Raw genomic sequence first — 19632 nt, 5'->3', positions numbered from 1 at the left:
CTCTTGTGTATTCACATAAGACCTGTATGTAATCCTTATCAAGGGAGAAAACAATAAAAACAAACAACTAAATAATAGAACAACGCTATAATGAGAAATGCAAGTGAAACAAAAAAGAACTGGAAGACGTCCATAGCTCCAGTGTCAATAGACGTCTCACAGAAAATGCTTAGAATCGAACTCCGATTCTCTTTTAATATATTTAGTTCTTAAAACAATCAATATTATGATAAGTTCGAGTACAGTAGACTTTTAACTCTGACGTAAATCGATTGTTAGCCTCATATGTACGTAGGCCTACATACGTCACAGACTTTGTGTATTTGAGGATTTTTCGACATTGTGTACAAACAACTTCGCTCGGGTGCCTCTTGGTAATACAGTGTTCTGAACATTGTTATAATATCGTACTCCACGCAACATTCACATGACTACAACGCTTCGCTGGCTGCACTGAGAGATGTTAACATAACTCTCAGTGGTGGCTCGTGCATGTGGAAAAATAAGGGAAATACAACTTGGAAATAATCATGATATCTTTCAGTCATGGGTTCACTTGACATTCACCTTACAGTTGGGACACTTCTGTGAAAACTCATGGATAGTATCTCGAAAGAAGGACGTATGATCGAATACCAGACAGTATTTGTTGAGGTATATTTTAGTACTCATCTGGTATAATTTATATAATTTGTACCTAATACAAATTAACAATTCTAAAAATATTTATGTGAATTTTCTCAAGCCAACATATTTCTGCTCGCTGTCTCGAACTACGAGCTCTTAATACCGTCTCCTAGTTGCCAAAGGCCAGCGTGTGAAATCCAAATGTAAACTGGTGTGTTGGTGTCTCAATATCTCCTCATTTAGTATGGGTGATATGCGTCTGTCGTTCAACTTTACGAGATAGTCATACAGCGGTTGATCTATTAATAAAGGAAGGCTTCCCTCAAATAAGATGTCATATATTTATCTTCGTTGCGTTCGTTTTACACTGTAATGTACAGATACGGAAATAAAATGTGGAGTTCCCTTATTGTAAAAGTTTCGCTTACAACACAATGCGCATTTGCAATGAATAAGAGCACCCTGTATATATGCTACTTGTGGACAGTTGTGCGAAATTGTTGCCTACATACAGGTGAACTTCCATCAAGACTGGTTCCAAATTTTAATTCCGTATCTGTACGTAACAAAGCAGTTTTACTGGTCACAACAAATCTTACCTTCTTTAGTTACAAGCTATTTTTTTTCTGATCAAAAGTTGATTTCCATGGAATAAAGCTGTATATCTAATTTGAAAATGTCAGAAGTAAAATCCTGAAGAAAAAAAAAAAAAAAAAAAAAAAAAGTGCACCTCTCGAAACGAAAACAATGTTAAGAAGATTCGAAGGAATTGTGGAATACTTCTATTTATACATCGAATGAAATAGTAGAAACAATTCCATAAAATTTAGTAAGGACAGTACATTGCATAATACTCTTAACGAAACAGGAAGTCCTTTAATGTCATATTTTTAATTATTATAGAGTTCCTAGTTTAACAATCGGCATTTTTCAGTAGAAGAATTTGTATTTTCTTTGCATTATTAACCTAACCTGTAAGTTGCCTTGGTAGACCAGTTGGCAGAGCACTTGCTTGGGATTACTGAGGACCCGAGCTCGAATCCCTGTGTTGGCGGTGTCTTATATGTGGTTACAAAACCAAGGTCCCTGGGGATTTTCTCGAAGTTCCTCTTTTTCTCCCATCATTCTATCATCAAACTTCATTTCAATATTTGCTCTTTCGGGTTATTTTACGACGCTGTATCAACATCTAGGTTATTTAGCGTCTGAATGAAATGAAGGTGAAAATGCCGGTGAAACGAGTCCGGGGTCCAGCACCGAAAGTTACCCAGCATTTGCTCGTATTGGGTTGAGGGAAAATCCCGGAAAAAACCTCAACCAGGTAACTTGCCCCGACCGGGATTCGAACCCGGGCCACCTGGTTTCGCGGCCAGACGCGCTGACCGTTACTCCACAGGTGTGGACTGCTCTTTCGGGCTAGGTACTTTTATATACCGTTTTATGTTGACTTTTTATTAGTAAATAAATAAATAGTCTAAATGGTATTCACCCAAAACAGTGCGATGTAATGCAGTGTCGTAATTTTCGTACAGATGACATCAGTGTGAGAAGGCAAAGTACGTTTTCGGAGGCGGTGGAAACGGAAATGCAACTCGACAGGAACCGTAATACGTGCTAATCGATACATGGCACCACGTAGCTGATTCACGAACGTGACTATTCGGACTTCAAAAATGAATTCCTGTATAGGAGCGACAAAGCACAATAAATCCACTGCAGGTTGTAGTTCTCCTCCATAACGAAAGGGGAAAAAAAACATGTATAACATGAGATCTAAAAGAAAGAGAGTATTCAGTTCTTCTCTGATTACACGTTTTAGGAAGGTCTTCAAATACAAAAACGAAATCTGAAGATCTTGACGAAAAAGTGTACTGAAAGGCAGAAATGTACGAGTAAATTTTTCACTTGCTTATTGTCCCCAGAGTGTTTTATAGGTAAACATTAAAACTGATATCGCGGAGATATTTCTTAAGGTCTGAGAAGGAATTACAAGAGACGGAGTCCACCGCTGTGGAGTAACGATTGCATGCCTGACCGTGAAACGAGCGGGCCCAGGTTCAAATCCTGGTTGGGACAAGTTACCTGGTTGAGGTTTTTTCCGGGGTTTTCCCTTAACCCATTAAGAGCAAATGCTGGGTAACTTTCGGCGCTGGACCCTGGACTCATTTCGCTGGCATTATCACCGTGGTTTCATTATGACGCTAGATAGCCACAGTAGCGTTGTAAAATAAACCAAATTAAAAAATAAGAGACGAGAGAATCAGAAACGATTTTAGAAGACAAAATACAAATATTCATAATACTGAGATAATGAGGAATACAGGCAAAAATGTCTGGAACACTTACAATGTGTGAAAGACGAGGTATGTCAAGAGATCTCTTCGATACATGGGTTCTTACGCAAGTAAACAGCCTCTTTCTGAAAGTTGTGCAAGTTCTGACGACAGAGATTATAAGACGTTTTATAGGCATAAAACAGTGAAGGACGAAAGTACTATGTTCATTACTCATGAGTTATAAAAAGTAAGAAAAATTTAAAATGTAATTCAAAAATAATTCTTCTGGCGGTTATGTAATATGAACAATGGATATGTTGCATGTGATAATTAAGAGGCTTTTTGAGCAGCATTTATTTTGTGTCGATAATCATCATCTTCTTCGTCATCATCATTCTTCACGAATTAGATCTTTGTAGACCTGTTTCGTCCTCATCCAATAGTCGTTTAAGAGATGTTCCTGGTCTTCTGTGTTCTCTTGATTTGTAATACAGTAGATCACGGTCTTTGGGATCCTAGTGTTATTCATTCTGGAGACATGGTGTAACCTATTAGATTTTTAATTGTTAATTTTATTTTTAATAATTCAACCTTCAATTCCTCCTGAATACCTTCGTTCCTTTTTAAATCAAAAAGAGTATGTCCTGCTGTTCTTCTGAAAAGTTTCATTTAACCCTTTGTTTGAAAGTCCAAATTTCACTGCCATATATTAGAAGTATAATATTCTGACTCGAGATTATTTCTGACCTAATTTTGTTTTTAGAGTATATTGCTAAAATTTGTGTGAACTTTGTAATTTCCTTAATTATGTCTTTTTCATTTACATATATCACGGTTTTTACTTTTTTTTTCATTTTATATAATCTTCAGTTTTTTATTTAAGTCCGAACTTTGTAATTTCCTTAAGTATGTATTTTTCATTTACATATATCACATCTAAGGTAATTAACCCTTTGTTGCCGGACATAAGAAAAAATTAAAATAAATCCGTTTTCTTTAGTGAATGTTGTTAGAATATGAATTCAAAACATACAGAATTTTTTTCAGAAATATTTTATTTTTTTATTTTTTATTTTTATTTTTTTAATTTCTTTATTTAAAAAAAGGTCGTATTTCTATGTACAGTACTGTCAGGATCCATGATGGATATTATTTATCAGGTTGCACGTAATTTCTGGCGGTTTATTATTCTTCCAGGTCTTCCAGTATGCAAAATAAATGACGGTACTTCTAAGTACCGTCAGGCAACTAAGGGTTAAAATTTGAAACTTGCTCTAAAAATTTGTTATTAATTACTATTTTTCTGCTTATTAAATTCTGCCCTAGAACTGTTACTGTCTTTCTATTTCCCTGTATATATTTCCAGCCCAAAATCTTTGCTATATTCTGTCCTGCAACTATTCCTCTTCGTAAATTATTTTTTGAATTAGCAATGATTACTTGAATGTGTCAATAGTGATGACACTATTTTTTTCTCTTCTTCACTCAATAAACGTCATCCCGTTCTGTATTCTATTTGGTCCGTCCATCTTTTGCTATTCGTCCAAAGCCAGGAGCGTTGACAGAAAGTAATCGTGTTAATGGCTTAATTCTTTTATATGTTCTCCATGACCCAGATGCGTACATTGTGTCGATTCACTTTTCCACTTAAAAGGAATACGAATTGTTTCATCTGTAAAAATCACACGGAATGGCAAGTCATAATTTTTCCAACATAGCCTACTTGCTTACTTATGGCTTTTAGAGAACCCGGAGGTTCTTTGCCGCCTTCACAAAAGCCCGCCATAGGTCTCTATCCTGAGTAAGTTTAATCCAGTCTCTACCATCATATCCCACCTCCCTCAAATTCATTTTAGTATTATCCTCCCATCTACATCTTGGCCTCCCCAAAGGTATTTTTCCTCCGCCTCCCAACTAACACTCTATATGAATTTCTGGATTCACTCATACGTGCTACATGCCCTGCCCATCTCATACGTCTGGATTTAATGTTCCTAATTATGCCAGGTGAAGAATACAATGCGTGCAGTTTTGCGTTGTGTAATTTACTCCATTCATCTCTCTTAAGCCTTGGTTTTTCTGTACCGTCGCATGCGAGATGCGAGGCCCGTCTCGCACAAATCCGGACTATACAAGAGATAGTGAGTGGTTTCTATAACTGCGAGGTACGAGGTCTGCGCATCTCGCAGTTATAGAACCCACTCACTATCTCTCGTGTAGTCCGGATTTGTGTGAGACGGGCCTCGCATCTCGCAACTCGCATGCGTCGGTTCAGAAAAACCAAGGCTTTAACCCCAAATATTTTTCTAAGTACCTTATTCTCATACACCCTTAATCTCTGTTTCTCTCTCAAGGTGATAGTCCAAGTTTCACAACCATACAGAACAACCGGTAATGTAACTGTTTTATAAATTCTAAATTTCAGATTTTTTGAGAGCAGACTGGATGAAAAAAACTTCTCAACCGAATAATAACAGGCCATTTCCATATTTATACCACGACTATGTACTTTCAAAGATCCTTAATTTTAATTCACGATTAAACTTTCTCCTTGATTTTTGCTGGCTCCGCTGGGTAGATTTCCTGATTCTTTGAACGTTATCTTCCGACACTCGCGGTTGTTCAGAGTTCTTCTATTTTGGAAATGCATATTTTATCTTGGAACTGCTGATACCATTGGTAAATGTTCTTCTGCTTGGGTGGAATAACTTGAAATCGTTTTGCAATGCACATTGCACTGTGATTACAATACAAATATGCAAGTGCTAACACACAAAACGCTTCCGCTGCAGAATATTTTTTTATTGCGTTTGCTAGAGGGCATAAGAAACTTGTACAGTTTTTTGTATCCTCTGATACAAATAAAATATTTGTTATTTTTCAAACATCCCCATTATTCACGTACGAAAGAGGATCTCTCGTTTAAGTAGCACTGTGTATTAGCGATAAATTTAAGATGCTGAACAAACTTTGAACCTTGAGCGACTATATCACAACAGAGTTTCAACTACAGTAATGTGACCAGAAATTCTGAAGTTCAAAACGGGATATTCACTAGCGCTAGAGCTTCGCAGAAAACTCCCTCTCATACTCGTTCAACATTCGATACGGAAACAGATTAAATGCTTGATTCTAAAATAGTACAAATAAAATTTAGACATGAACAGTTTAATTTGTGACAGTCTATACAACAAAATTACAAAAACCGAACAAAAGAGCAATACGCATAACACAAAACGAAATTAGACCACCTCTGTGGTGTAGGGATCAGCATGCTGGTCTCTTACGCAGAGGGCCCGGTTTCGATTCCAGGTCGGGTTGAATTTCCTAGTTGAGATTTTTCAGGGTTTTACCTTAAACGTAAGGCAAATGCCAGGAAATTCGGGCCACAACATTCCTGAATATTACCGGCTTCATTCATCACCGAAATTATATTCATAAGAAATCAGTAAAAAGCCTGTAACTACAGACGCCATCTAGTTCACAACAATAGAACCAGTCTCAATAATAATACACAGGTCTTCGGATTTCACCTAAAAAGATTAACTCGCGATATGACCAGAGATGTTAAAGCGAGTATAAATAACAGCAAAAAAAAAAACAAACATACAAAACAAAAAAGCAAAATACAGTCTACCCGTAACAATAATATTTTTCTGGTAAATAAATTTCCATAAGAAGTTTCTTATTCTCATTCACTAAGTTGAAGAAATGAAAGAAATTGTAATTAAATTGGTATAATTAATAATGCCTTCAATGTGTCAATCTTCAATCGTGTTTTCTCCGACGTCCGATGTCTATATTTTGTTCATTCCGGCAAAACTCTTACTATTGGCGCATTTGTCCCAGGCAGGGATAAGTCAAATTCTACAATTTTAGCAATGTTTCTGAATGACAGCTGTTGAAAGAAGAAATGCTGGAACTTTTCTATTGATGTCATGTTAACTTCTTTCTTCTCTCTCAGCGACTTTGTCTGCACTAACAAATTACAACACACAAATAACTCCCTCAGCATGGGTTTGTAATCAATGTTGGAATCGCAAAAAAAAAAAAAAGTTTTTAATGATATCTATATATATTTCAACATTATTCAATTTTGGAACATTGTTCAACAAGGTTCTTTCTTGCATTTTCAAACAAAACTGGACTTACCGGAATGAAAGGTCTAAAAACGGGACTCTCCCGTTCAAAACGGGACATCTAAGCCTATCTAATATTGTTTTATATTGACGAAAATCGACATTCAAAATATAGATCTACATGAATGCTAAAGGATAATAGTAGTTCATAATGAGACACTAGAGGAGCGAGATAAGTGGACAAGTCTTGCAGCTCTCATAGACACTTCCTTCCAACCCAAAATTCCCTTGCAAAGAAGCGAGATCGCATATCTTTCAAAAGTTTCTCCTCCCATTTTCTCTTAATTAATTAATTCATTCATTCGCTCATTCATTCATTCATTCATTCATTCATTCATTCATTCATTCATTCATTCATTCATTCATTCATTCATTCATTTACTTACTAGAGAGAACCCTACCTTCTCAACATTTTAGAGGTTCACCTAAGGATAACATTTAACTTATGTTTGCACTACCCGCAAATGTAATCCCTTTAAAAGGGGCAAGAGTCCAAACTTTTTTTACCTGCTCAGTACTAGGAATGTTGATAAATTTGCAAGCAAAATTATAACTGATTCTATATTTTCTTTTCTTAGAAGAACGTTTCTCAGACTACACTGATTTGCCTGTCTCATTTTTCAGTTTGTTACACATAATTTGAAAATCACAAAAAGAAAATCGTCAAGTGATTCTCGAAGTTGAGCATCATTTTGTGTGTTTTTGATTTCAAATAAAGTTTCATTAGTTCTTTACTAAAATGATATTTCATGTTCATTGTTCCAAAATAAACAGAATGAATATGAAGAAAATCTGATCAATATTTTAAGAGAAATTGCTGTACGCGGAGACAGACAGATAGTCAGACGGCATGTTCAAAATCATTTTTTCGGTATAAAGGATGCTCGCAGTGTACATTTCCGCGAAAATTTCGAAATCAATTTTTTGCAGCGTCGTAATACTTCCCCTCTTGTACGTCCTCCACAATGATAAAGTAAAAGGAAAGTCCCCCTACTTTGTTCCACCTGTGGGAAAAAACGAGGAAAACTGTATTAATTTCTTTAAACTAGTATAATACCTACATTACGATACAAGGTTAGGAAGTGCTTTTACAAAATCGAGGAAAAGTTTGGAAAACCTAACAGAGCGAGTATTTTTTGCACGATAGTATATTTTGAAAATAATATTTTTGAAAGTATTAATATACAGTACCCTAGATCATATATGTAATGTTACATGACAGTACATACGTACGTTAGACTATGAACAGCTGACTGATTCTCAGCGAGAAGTTTCTCATAGGTTTCGGTAGATGGCAGGAGTAGTTTTAAATGCAACCCTAGAGCAGTTATTTGCAATATTTCAACATAGGCTACTTATCTAAGTTGGCAACTCTGAATTCAGTAAAATCAATTTTCAATAGTGGCGGTCGTTTATTGTAACGACGAAAAAACACAAAATGTATATTTGAAACTACTTATTGCCAAATTATAGCCCAATGATTATTTCTTGTTTCCTACAAACAAATAAAAAAATTGATACGAAATATATTTGCTTAAACATTTGTCCTCCTTCTTCTACAAAATATAAATTATTGTTACAAAATGGATGATAAAACTTCTTACGAGACACAACTTCTTTCGTACGAAAGATTGAAGTAAAGGATAAAAATTTCATCAGTAGAGGATTAAAAGGAAATGAAAGAGCATAGTAACTGGCCAAGAAAGGAATGGGCTTGCTACAGAAAGCAGCCAAGAGACCTTCAACTCATTCTGTGAACTAAATCATACCACAGAAATTCAGAGAAGTCTAAAATGACATCAGAACCTGCAAGAAGACTAAGAATAGATGCTAGACCACACATAATCTCGCTTTCTTCAGTCATTAATGTTATCGTCATCACCAATGTCATTCAGAGCCAGGGCGCCAGCAGATTTGACCTTGGTAGAGGTAAAACACTTCCTCAATTTCCATTATGTTAATTTTTAAGATAAACATACCACCATCAGAATCACAATTCTTCTGTAATTTAGATTGTAGTGTTCTGTTTCGGTCTAAAATTTAACAGCTGACAGCAATAATGTTTGTACATCTTGATTACACAACTTTTAACACTATATCACTTCGGAATATGTATGGTAAGACTTTCCTGTGTTAAATTTCAACGTAACTCGTTTACATGTTTCGACCTATTTATGGGTCATCTTCAGAACTGGTCGTTGTTGGTCTAGGCGCCACTTGTTCTGTTTCCTATGAGGGTGTGTTCCTGTGGTATAGTGTAGAGTCAAAGAGTTTGTATGTTTTGAAGTTAAGTTGTGTGTTGAGAACCAAAAAGCGAGAAACTAAACACACTAGAACAATATGAAATATACAGACACACAAAAACACACCCCCAACGAAATTCTCAACACACAACTTAACTTCAAAACACACACACTCTTTGACTCTACACTATACCACAGGAACACACACTCATAGGAAAGAGAACAAGTGGCGCCAAGACCAACAACGACCAGTTCTGAAGAGGACCCATAAATAGATCGAAACATGTAAACGAGGTACGTTGAAATTTAACACAGGAAAGTCTTACCATACATATTCCGAAATAATGTTTGTTTGAATTTGATTTAATTGGTTAAGTCTTTCATCCATCTTCAATCATAGTTTCTTACTGTTTTATTTCTTCTTATTCCTCTTCTTTAAATTCCTGTTTTCTTTATCAGTTCTTTCTTAACTTTACCTTACTTTCAATCTTCATTTAGGCTATACTTTTCGTTATCTTTTTTATGTCCTCCATTCTTCCTCTCAATAAACCTTTCTTTCTTACTACAGATTAAAAAATGTTTTTTTTTGGAAACTTATTCAAAATATTACTTTTTTACACCCTCTATAACTTTTTGTATTTAGAACTTCTTCATGAAATTAAAAATAGGAAAGCTACAAGCAGTATGCCATACTTCTTCCCACCTGTGTGCATTCGTGTCCAAATAAATTACAGTTTCTACCAAAAGTTTAAGGACATCCATTCAAAATAGATGGTTCACTCCTGTCCTTATACTTATGTGAAACCCTCTGATTTTTATACAAGGACCAAATGCTTGTGAAAAATTACGTTTTTACTTTAAACACAATCTCTCAATCTTTCAAACTGTGGAACATATAAAAATTTTTCTGTTATGAAAACTTATTGACAAATTACATTTTTGTAGGAAAGAATTAATTACTCTAGAATGAATGTACTTATATCAATGAAGTCCACAATGTGGAGTAACGGTCAGCGCGTCTGGCCGCGAAACCAGGTGGCCCGGGTTCGAATCCCGGTTGGGGCAAGTTACCTGGTTGAGGTTTTTTCCGGGGTTTTCCCTCAGCCCAATACGAGCAAATGCTGGGTAACTTTCGGTGCTGGACCCCGGACTCATTTCACCGGCATTATCACCTTCATATCATTCAGACGCTAAATAACCTAGATGTTGATACAGCATCGTAAAATAACCCAATAAAATTATATATATATATATATATATATATATATATATATATATATATATATATATATACCAATGAATTTTTAGAGTTAATATCATCTCAAGTCATTTTTCCACATTACAATAACCTGTCTCTTCATATCCATATTCACTGAATTTCGATCCTTTCCACATTTGTAACAAATTTTACAATTGAAGCGTTGGACCGAATAACGGTCTATGTTACAATTTTTCAAAATCGACTTTTTAATGAAATAATGCTCTATATAGTCTTACACAGCTGTCACAAAAATTGTTTTTCGATATATGTACCAGAGGCGCTTCTACACAAGTTACAACCATGACTTTCTTGGTTGGAACAACGGTCTACGATGTAACATTTCTGTTCCTCCTGCACAGTTAGCAGATTGTAACATAGACCGTTATTCGGCCCAAGGCTTCAATTGCTTACTAAAAATGGAGGGAATAAGCTGGTTGACAAGATTTTACCGATTCCCAATGTTATTAGGTAAATGGCAGTGGCAGTTTCTGATCAATTTGTCGCGAATTACAAACTTAAGAGAATTTTAGAAACTGGCAATTTTTCCTAAATAAAAAAAATAAAAATCTGGATTACAATGCGTGAACGAGCTGTTACAAATTTTAAAAATTAAAAGTGACAATTGTACAAGAAACAGTTAAGATATGTCTAATTCTATCCCAAAAGTAACTGATCTAAGTACACTCATTCTGGAGTAATTAATTTTTTCCTACAAAAATTGTAATTTTTCAATAAGTAATTGTTATATGATCCACAGTTTGAAAGATAGAGAGATTGAGTTTAACGTAAAAACTTCATTTTTCACAGACATTTGTTCCCTGTATAAAGATAAGGGGGTTTCAGGTAAGTATAAAGTCAGGAGTGAAATATTATCTCTTTTGAAGGGGTGTCCTTAAGCTTTTTTGTAGGACGGTAATTATGCACAAGAATATTTAAAAAAAAGCTACATTTCGAAACTGGCATAATTAAAACAATTAAATGAACACATAGTGAAACACATCTACGTTCTAAACCAATGTGAATTATGTTCATTTAATTTATTCTAAATTCTGACTATACTCGCCTCTCGTTCGTCAACAATCAGTAATGTTCCTTTCGTGCTCTGGAAAAAATATCCCAATAAATTTGATAGAATATCTGGAATTTATCGTTAAAATTAATCTTTCAGTTCATCGATAGTCGTAGTATGACTTATCAGGATCCCTATAGTCTGAAAAGTCATCGAAAATCATGGAAAGTTAGTGAAAAAAAATTAGGGTCAGTGAAGGTCAAGTGAAGCCTAAAAAAAGTCATGGAAATTCAGGGAAATGAGGAAGTTCCCCAATTATGAGAAACTGAGAGCTCTTAATGGAAATGAAAAAGAGGAAAGACTCACTTTTATAAAATAACTGAACTGTAGAGATTTACTTGTTTGTTATTAATTTTTATAGCATTCTAAATACTGTATTGATTTTTAAACATTATAACCCACATATTTTTATATAATTATATTTTTCAACATTAACTCTAACTATAGACTTGAGTCTGTAATAGTAATAATGTTATCTGTTAGCTGTGTAGTATTATTACTATAGCTTGTTTTAACATGTATTTTGCTTATAATATAGGTTTTCAAAAACAAAAATAAAGAAAAACTTGTAAATTCACAGGAGAACAACACAAGAAATTAAATAGGTATTTAAAAAAATACACTGTTTGTTGTTGTTGCTGGGGAAATTGTATATTTCGAAAAGTAAATGGTTGGTGAATCTAAAATTTTTAATAATTTTTTTGCTTGGAATTTTTTAAATAAAAGTTTACTTTCTTAATTTTCCTTCAAAGGTTGAGTAAGGTTGGCTGATGGGGAGGAGGAGAAGGCCGAAAACACAGTTTAAGTACAATTTTTGGTTAGGGTAATTTATGAAAATTGTGAGGGAAAGTCAGGGAAAATTTAGAAAATTCTGTAGGAACTCTGCTTAAAATATAGCCGAAAATCTACCAAATTCAAATGAGTAAACTCGCTGGCCACGGGTCACAAAATGGCATGTCTGCTTATGATAGCTAATTTAATAAAAAAAAAGCCGCCCTAAATAAGGGTTCGAATAGATCGGCCTACTAATCAATTCATAAAGAATAATCATGAAAACCAATTGTGTGACAATTTGAAAGGAAAAAGAAAACATTAAGATAAATGATATGAAAACATAGGAAATCATTTACAATGAAAGTTTGTTGGGTACAAATGATTACTAATTAAAGCTAAGGATGATTTTAATACATGAGATCCTATGGCATCAATCGTTGCATCAGAAATTTTAAATTGTTTAAACGTGTTATTCAGAAACTGTGTTATTGGACTATAAATATGGGAAAGTCAATGCTATAGCTTGCATTTACATGACCGTTTGTTAACTTAGTTATCAGCGTATGACATAATTTTCCTTTATACATACTCGTATTTCGTTTGAAAACTGCCATCTATCGTCTGACGCAATAACGAACGCGATTGTACTGTCTCTATAGTAGAGTTCCCATTCGTCCCGTTTTTCCCGGGACAGTCCCGTTTTCTGATCATATGTCCCGGTCTCCCGACTTTTTTTCAAATGTCCCGCTTTTGAATAGCCTTCCTAAAAAATTGAATTACGGAAGTTGTTCTCTTTCCAATAAGTAGCGCTCCTGGTGTCTAATTCGAAGAACATTATTTCTATTGTAATTTTGGTGATTTCTTCTCTCTCCATGCTTATGTTGGCAGTATTAATTATAATATCCGGTTCCTATTACATTCAGTATAATAGCATCATAGCCGAAAGTTGAGGTTGTACAGTGCATTATGATTTTTCATCATGCCGAAACGCAAGTGCAGTATAAAAGATAGCACCAGGAGAGAATTCCCATTCATCAAAGGTGCGGATGAAAATGTGGAATGTATACTGTGCAATTCTAGATATTGTATTTCACATGGTGGTCGGTCAGACATAGTCAACTACGTCCATAAATCTGAGAAATACTTGATTGCATCTTAAAATATTATGTTCACTCTTGTTTACAGTACCTATCATCAAGTTGTAGTTTAATAATAATAATAATAATAATAATAATAATAATAATAATAATAATAATAATAATTTCAAGTTTGCCGAATGGGCATTAGGATGTATTTTTATAATTTGATTAAAATATGATTGTGACGTATGTGATGGATTTATTTTAAAATTTCCAGTTTTTATTGTGTCCCGTTTTTTTACAAAATGTCCCAGATTTTTAAGTAAAAAAGTTGGAAATGTTCCAGTTATTTGAAGTTACATTATGGGAACCCTACTCTATAATCAACTTCAGGAACTTCATCTTACACAAACCGTTACATATTTTCCAAACTGTTTGTAGATCGAATATAGATGTTTCACGTCAAAATACTACTGGCAACGTTGTGTTCTAAACATGACTAATAATAATAATAATAATAATAATAATAATAATAATAATAATAATAATAATAATAAATTCGCGAAGGAAATCGGTTGCTTTTGATTTGAAATAAATCAATTGTGTGTAGCTAATTTCACAATAAAACGCATCAAATTTTCACTAAAAATATTACGTCTGTATTTCACTGCATCTTTCCAGGTTAAATTGAATCGTGGCACTGAATATGAAAGAATTCATAAATTAATTAGGAGAAATTTCTATAGATAGACCGGCTTTCCATTTGTTAGGGATACTGGATACGGAAAATGTGTATTTCTATGAAAATATGAATTCCTATTTTGTAACTTGACAACATCTCTTCAATAATAATAATAATAATAATAATAATAATAATAATAATAATAATAATAATAATAATAATAATAATAATAATATAACATAGCAATAATCGAAATTAGAAAAGAACAAGTAAATCAATCTATTCCTTTATCGTACGAAAAAAAAAAAAAGTATTTTATTTTCAGTAAAGTGATTATTTTTAGTTCTTCTGAATATTCTTGCATACAACTGAAAAATTTTGGTGAATGAAGTAGCTATTTAGTAAGTTTTGTGTAGAATATATCTTTTCCCGCCCCAAGCATGGGCACCAATTTCGAGATCCGTTGTGAAACGAAAAATGGCAGAAATACAAATGCTTACTGTAACAACACTATGAAACAGAACCGAATGCTAATGTTATCAGTGGTTAGGCCATGAACCAATGTAACTTGTGTGGCCACGCTCAATGACGCCATCTTCCCTTGATACGGGCATGAGAACTCCGAAATTTCGTATAAAATTAGCCGTGCCTCGAGACCTCATCAGTAATATCTCGGTATCGAGAGCAGCTACAGACCTGTGCTCAGGGCCACCCGTAGGGTAGGACGGACATCACTCGAATGGGGGATCGGACATCAGAGGCACCCGGCCATATTTTTTTTTAGTTTTTTTTTTTTTTTTTTGGAGAGAGGAAAACATTAAATATTCACAAAATGTTTGTTAAATGAAAGAAGAATACTGTTGAACTACGTATTATTAAAATAGTAATTATGCTTCCAACACTCCCCTGTTGTACTACCAAAACTTCTGTGGCTTTGACCTAAAAAATCGAGTGCTAGTGCAGTACTTATCACCTACCAGCTGGGGCATGTGAGTGCCAAGCTACATGGCAACTGAGTACGATTCTCATGATTACGTCAGTTACTGTGTTGCCACGTCTGATAAAATCATTATTAAGGACGTTGAAAACTGTGTTATGTCGACCACTAATCGAGAGTAGGTGACAACACTGGAGACACCGGAGAGAAATTCAACAAGCTGATAAGGACTTAGCGTCTGGGTGAAAGGTCAACCAAATGATGTCAGTCGATCTACAGTAGTGGTTCGCATATTTTCCGCGTCTTCAGAAGTTTTGGCGCATCTGTAGCATCTGGATAACGTGGGTTCAGTAAACTGAAGTTGATCAAGAACTACTTGCGAACAAGTTTAGGTTAAGAAAAACTAAACAATCCAACTATACGATGCGATGAATGTAAACTGACTTCCAAGATCAACATTAGTGAGGTCACAGAACAATTTGTATCTGCTAAAAGCTAAAGTGAGACAATCAAGGTGCCGTCTGCTTCGATATCTTAAACATTAGAATTAGATTCTGACTAAAATAGTCTACTTCTCCACAGCTTCTGTAAAAATGTGATGTTTCAGTTAGGTTACTACTGTACAACAATTATTCAGACTATGTTACAATGATTTAGTTATAACTGCATAAGTTACATATTAATTTTACTAATAAGCTATATAATTTAATAAGCTACAGTATTTCCATTGAAGTATTCCAGCATTTATTTTTAAACGATTTCTTTAAATAGTGCGAACACACAGAGCATTATAAAAATTAATCTCTCCATATAAGTCTAATAGATTCCATGTTGAAAATAAGTACGTATATTGCGGAGGGAAAAAGGTAGATAACCCTCAAATTACGGAACACGTATTTTAAGGTAAAAAAGGGTAAGAAACCCGTACAATCTGGCAACCCTATAGCACCATGTCACAAGTGCGGAAACATTCAATATTTGGAAGAGAAAATGGGATTCTATCTATTGAATCAACTCCCTCAAACAGGTAGGCCTACAGTCCGGATCCAACAAGCCGCTTTCGCAGCTCAGTTGTCGAAACACTAGCTTACGACGACAGCGGAACCGAGTTCAAACCTCGGCGATAGAGGAGTAGTATTTGTGGTGCATATAGCCAGTTGTGAGAGTTCTGTCAGGGTTCTCCGGTTTGCTCTCTTCAGTTCACTAACATCTCCACAATTTCCCCTTCACTACCATTTGGTAGCTGGCAGTGCTGGTGGATTCCATACGACTCATAGATCTGCAAAGGGACTAGGGGCGAGTGAGTGAGTGAGTGAGTGAGTGAGTGAGTGAGTGAGTGAGTGAGTGAGTGAGTGAGTGAGTGAGTGAGTGAGTGAGTAAAAACAATTAAAAAGAACGCTATCGCTCGTCCTTGAAAGAAAATTTGGAGCTGAGAGGAAGTGTTCATGTGGGCTCCAAGTCTGTTGGCCACTTGTCTCACCTTACGTTTTGCCGTTCTATGTGAAGGAACATTAATGAATTTCAAAGGGAAAAGCCTAAAATGGACGTAACATAATAACTATCACATACAGACTGACCTACCTCGAGTTAAGAAGGAGTATAATGCAATTTCTAGCCTTCTGCTACTGTAATTTCGACCGACTGAAGGTTTTGATTCTGAATAATCCTGTGATGTGCATAGAATTTCTTGAATCCAGCGAAGTACGCAATGGAGAGTTGACTTTGCAGCAACAGAGTTTGATTCTACTGTCATAAAAGTCTCTTGCCATAGGGTTCTACACTCAGGATCGCGTCTTTAATCTCTAACAAATAACCACAAATATATAGACTCAATCGCACAGTACATCCGCGCAGCATTGCTTCTTGAGCTTGGCTAATATGTGATGCCCCAGAATACAAGAGGGTATTCATTGAATAATAAACTGAAAATAATTGATCTTGTAAAGAACAGGGAGTTACAGCAAGTTTATGGCGTGAATGCAACATCCCAGAAGGACTAATTAAAAGGTGGATAGAAGAAAAATAAAAGTGGAAATTTTGTCACTCTGCAAGTCACTTTGCGACATACGGGGATGATGTATGTCTCCAACAGCCGCGTTATATCGGGTTTCTACTGTACAGCTTTTAAATTGTCCAAGAGGACACTTCAGAATTATGGGTTTCTTGCAGATAACATCATAAATTGCTGTATGAAAATTTCGATGGACTCCCATCACATACACAATAATCACATTATAGTTAATGTACCTTTCAAAGGGGAAGCTAATTACGCTACAGCCAATAGACGCTACTATTAGTGGAACATTACCGCTTCATTCATGCCTACCGCTTTTGTTTCGCTCCTTCTGATTGGACATTGGTTGCGAGGCTCTCAGGGACAATCCGCTTGTCATTCGAAAAGAACAGTAGTGCTAATATTTTATATTTACTTTTGTCTGTGTTATCATGTCTGTTTATTTTAATTTGTATTTAATTCCTTGTGTAAACCTGGTTCTTCAGGGTCTCCCGTTCTGCCGGGAAGATATTCTATTTGAAAAAGAAAATCCTTCTTTAAGATCATACAAGAAGATACTGGACACGTCAAATATATAAAACTAAAAAACAGGAATTAAAGTATTTATTTTGAATCCCACTATTAAGGTGGAAATGAATGGTGATCAGTCTCAGCGAGTGGATGAAGAAATGAAGGAAATTTATGAACCCTGCATTCCTCACTTAGTGAGAGCTATAACTGTGTTAATTATGCGTGGGAAGTAAAAGACCTTCTTTTCAGAACTAAAGGCACATCATTTCACATCACTAAATCTAGTGGTCATACACAAATTCCTCAATTAAAAAAAATATATATATAAGCCCAAATTTTGGACACACTACAAAAAAGTCCCACATAACTCGGTTCACTTCTAGGCATATCGTATGAATTTAAAGGTAGGTATACTAAAGTTCCATTAAACAAAATAAAATAAATGGGTTTCTAACTTTACCAGGTATGAAAGAAGAAAACGTGAAATGTTTTTTTTTTTTTTTTTTGCCTATATATCCTAAAATTGATAAAATGGACTTAACATACAATAGCTCTGAGCTACAGCCATAAATATAATACTACAAACTTTATATTTATTTTTTATTCAGACTTTGAAATTTGTAGCGAAAAATTATTCGTTTGACGATCTTGTAAGGTTGCCGCTTTTGTACCTTTCTATGTCCGGACACTACTTCAAGAAATGGCATTTTGAAAAGGGCTTACTTATCTTTATGTAACGTCAAAAATCGAAATATTGACAGTAAGCTATGACTGATAAATTTTATAGAATTCGAATCTTTCTCATACCGTAAGTTAAATAAAACTAATTTTATTCTTCCTTTTTTAAATTACAGAATATCTGCTCGTTTCTCTTGCCTAATAAAACAAACAAATGTATATCTATGTAATAACTAAAAAAAAATGTTATGTTTTATTTAACGACGCTCGCAACTGCCGAGTTTTATATGAGCGTCGCCGGTATGCCGAATTTTGTCCCGCAGGAGTTCTTTTACATGCCAGTAAATCTGCTGACATGAGCCTGTCGCATTTAAGCACACTTAAATGCCATCGACCTGGCCAGGGATCGAATCCGCAACCTCGGGCATAGAAGGCCAGCGCTATACCAACTGCGCCAATCAGGCCGACTGTAATTAACTTTTACACTTCATAGGCCGACTTGTTTTTTTTAATGCAAACTGTACAGTCTATATCCCTTTTTTGTACATTAAAAATATTATTATTATTATTATTATTATTATTATTATTATTATTATTATTATTATTATTATTGCGGCTTGAGAGCAGTTTAAATCTGTGTACAGCTCTGAGGATAGTTGCTTCAAAATGAATTTCTGCTTCCACAACAGAAACAGTGAAATAGTAGCTACTGGCGCTCAAAAGTAGGTAGTTGGCAGTAGTGCTGTTAAGTAACATAAAAATTTCGTTTTATAGTAATATAATTGAGAATAAGTGTAAATATTTCAATATTACCGAACTTCCAGGCGTCTGGAGTTCCAATATTCCGAAAAATTTCGTTTTAATAATAGTAATATACTAATTCATAAGAAGTGTAAATACTTCGATATTCCCGGACTTCCAGGCGTCTGGAGTTGCATTATTTCGGACTCCGTACAAATAATTGAATTCCCGGACTGTCCGGTGAAATCCGGGCAAGTGGTAAACCTCTACGATCTCAAACGGTATAAACTTTATGTCTAAATCCATTCAGATGACGACGAAGCACTTTTCTCTTGAAGCACGTTGAACAAAGTCTAGCGTGCAACTACGATGGCAACGCCATCTGAACAGCTTTCTTATCACTTTGAGTCACACAGGAGTCGCCCACTGTTGTCATATTGTGTTGACAATTGAGTGCTAATAGTAAAACTCCAGAACTCTCTTCTATTGACAAGAGAATGTAAATAGAACTGTATGACATGTAGACGTTGGAGGTCTAAGAGTAGAGAAAGTGAAAACAGTGGCTTCTAAAAAAACGCAAGGTAAAGATGAAATACTACAAG

This window comes from Periplaneta americana, chromosome 12, assembly GCF_040183065.1.
Source record: "Periplaneta americana isolate PAMFEO1 chromosome 12, P.americana_PAMFEO1_priV1, whole genome shotgun sequence".
NCBI classification, from domain to species: Eukaryota; Metazoa; Arthropoda; class Insecta; order Blattodea; family Blattidae; genus Periplaneta; species Periplaneta americana.
This window is presented reverse-complemented; position numbering follows the sequence as displayed.